Here is a 3,335-nt window from a genome sequence, read left to right on the forward strand (position 1 = left end):
CTGCAGGCCTGGCCCCAAAGCAGGCACTGCCTCCCACCGCCATAAGTCCCGCCTCTTTCCAAGCCCCGCCCCGCGTCAGAGTCCGGTCTACGCAGCCGCGAGCCCCGCCCCATGCCAACCCCAAGCCCCGCCCCAAGCAGCCTCGGCCTCATACAACCATAGGCCCCGCTCATTCTCAAGTCGGCTCTATGCAGCCGTAGGCCCCGCCCCAAATCAGGGTCTGCCTCGCACCGCCATAAGCCCCGCCCCTTCTCAGGCTCCGTCCCGCCGCTGTCTGGTTGACGCACCTCAGGCCCCGCCCACACTTCCTCAAACCCCCGCAACCAGGCTCAGGCCCCGCCCCACATCGCCTAAGGCCCCGCCTATTCTGACACACCCCCCCCCTCTCAGGCCCCATAGTACGCAGCCACGGGTATCACTCTCTCTCAGGCCCCTCCCCATTCCTTTCAGGTCCTGCCCCGACAAGTTCCGTTCCACACTGCCAAAGGCACCGCCCCTTAGCGCCTTTGGTTCCAGCCGTCCTCAGGCCCTGGCCCTTGATTTCCAAGGCCCCGCCCCTCAGTGTCGCAGGCTAACCCCGCCCCCCCGCAACTATCTTGGCAGGCCCCGCCCTAAGGCTGTGCCACGTGACAAACCGGGGCGCTAGTCGGGGTGAGGTGGCGGTGGCGAGAAAGAGTGGGGGGGCACGCTTGGGGGTCCGTGATGGCCTCTAGGCCGTCTGTTCGCCTCTAGGCCTCAGAACCTGGGACACGAACATCTCTTGCATAGGGAGCATGGGGCTGCCCGCAATAAGCCAGTCACTCGGAGCTGTCAGCGTCGCCAGGACGTTCAGTGGTGCGAGCCTAGGCAGGCAGCGGGCAGGGCGCCTCGAAGGCGGGGCCTAACTATGGGGCGTGGCCTCGTTGTGGGCGGGCCTTAACCGTGTGTCTGTTGCAGAGCTAGTCTGTCCCAAAGCTGGGCCTTCTGTGTGCCACTCTCAAGGCCAGAGGAGAAACAAGTCGCCGTTGGGTTTCACAGTAACATTTAGGATCAGTTATGTTAATAATAAATAGAAAGCAGACTACGCTCCTAGTCGATATTCGGATAAAAATGAGAGTGAGAAACCTCGATGGGGGGCTGGAGAGATGGCCCAGCGGTTAAGAGCACTGACTGCTTGCAGAGACCCAGGTCCAATTCCCAGCACCCACACGGTGGCTACCAACGGTCCTTAACTCCAGTTCCAGGGGAATCCGAAGCCCTCTTCTGACCTCCGCAGCATTGCACGACACGGGTGCACTCACATACATGCAGGCAATACACTCATATACATAAAATAATATAAAAAAAGATCTTCATTTAAAAAAAAAAAGGAACCTCGATGGGAGGCCGGGTGACACGCCTTTAATCCTGGGGAGGCAGAGGCAGGTGGCTGTCTCTGTGAGATGGCGACCAGCCTGGTCTACACAGCGAGTTGCAGGCCAGCTGAGACTACAGAGACCCTGTGTCAAAAAACCAAACACACACACACCCTAAATGGGGTAACTGCATTAATCACCCTAATCGCCCTCCTTGTCCCTTGCAGAAGCCCCTCCTCCTATACAACTACCTGGGAGAACTTTGATGCATCATGGAATGAGGTGCTAATGCGATGTTGGTAAAAGTTGGAATAGTTGCAGACCCAGGCTCACAGCAGACCCAGGGTCAGCGGCCTATTGCTTCTGGTTTAAAAGCGCAAAATTACAGCTTTTGGTACTTAGGTTGGAGGCTTATTGCTCTGGGTTTTAACAAACATCTTTGGGCCCCGGGAGCTACTGCAATGCTCTGCTGCCAGCAACCCCAGCTAGTACCACATTTGCTAAATGGGATTTCCTGTGCTGAGACCCTCAGCTCAGCTAAGGCAGCTAGTGCTAAAAATCTTGGGTCTCAGCCAGGCGGGGTGGCCCAGGCCTTTAATCTCAACACTGGGGAGCAGAGGCAGGCGGCTTTCTGTGAGTTCCAGGCCAGCTGGAGCTGCAGGGAGACCTGTATCAAAAAGACCAAAAAAAAAAAAAAAAAAAAAAAAAAACATCTTGCGTCCAGAGTGTCACAACCAAGGCCTGCAGTTCTGTGGCTCTCAACAACAGTTTCTTTCTTCAACCTCAGCTCTCTACTCCCGCTTGCCTTCTCTCCAATGGTCAGTGCTGCTCATAGCTGCTAAGGCTGGCAGCTCTTCACATTATCAGTTCATCATAAGAATTAAAAGTAGGGGGGCTGCAGAGAGGGCTCAGCGGTTAGGAGCACTGGCTCTTACATGGGACCACGTTCTGTCCTCTGGGGCATCCACATGGTGGCTAACTGTCCGAAAGTACACTTCCAGGGTATCTGATGTCTTCTTCTGACATCCTTGGATATTGCACACTTGGATAGACATACACATACAGGCAAAACACTCATACACATAAAATAAAAAGTTGGCAGGAGGAGGCTCAGCTATTAAGAGCACTTGCTGCTTTTCCAGAGGATCTAGGTTAACCCAGCATTTACAGGACCCATATTGGGCAGTTCACAAATACCTGTAAGTCCAGCTCCAGGGTATCTGACGCCCTCTTCTGGTTTTGCAGGCACCTGCACTCATGTGCACACACACATACACACACATAAAAATAGATTTTTGTTTTGTTTGTTTTTATTTTTTGAGACAGGGTCTCCTTATAGCCCCAGCTGGCCTGGAACGCTTATGTAGACCAGGCCGGCCTTGATCTCACAGAGATCTACCTGCCTCTGCCTCCTGAGTAGTGGGATTAAAGGGGTGTGACACCACACCTAGGTAAAAATAAATCGTTTTAAAAAATTAAGTAGGCAGCAGGCTTGGTGGCACATGCCTTTAATCCCAGCACTTGGGAGGCAGAGGCAGGCGGATCTCTGTGAGTTCAAGGCCACCCTGGTCTACATAGTGAGTTCCAGGACAGCTGGGGCTACAGGGAGACCCTGTCTCAAAAAGACAAAAAAAAAAAAAAATTAAGTAGGCAAGAAACGACCCCTCACAAGAAGCTTTGTATTGATCTTAACTCTACAATATTACAGAGTTTTGGAGGAAAGCATCTCTGTTTACTCAAAAGGTGAGCCGAGGCTGGGGAGATAGGCCAGCTAAGTGCCTGCCTTGGGACCTGAGCTCGATCCTCAGAACCCATGTTTTAAAAATAAAATGGCCGGGTGTGGTGGCACATGCCTTTAATCCCAGCACTTGGGAGGCAGAGATAGGCATATCTCTGTGAGTTCAAGGCCAGCCTGGTCTACATAGCGAGTTCCAGGTCATCTGGGGCTACAGAGAGACCCTGTCTCAAAAAGACCAAAATAATGAATTAAATAAATAAATA

Source organism: Nannospalax galili, unplaced genomic scaffold (assembly GCF_000622305.1).
Source record: "Nannospalax galili isolate Female #2095 unplaced genomic scaffold, S.galili_v1.0 scaffold664, whole genome shotgun sequence".
In the NCBI taxonomy this organism is placed as follows: Eukaryota; Metazoa; Chordata; class Mammalia; order Rodentia; family Spalacidae; genus Nannospalax; species Nannospalax galili.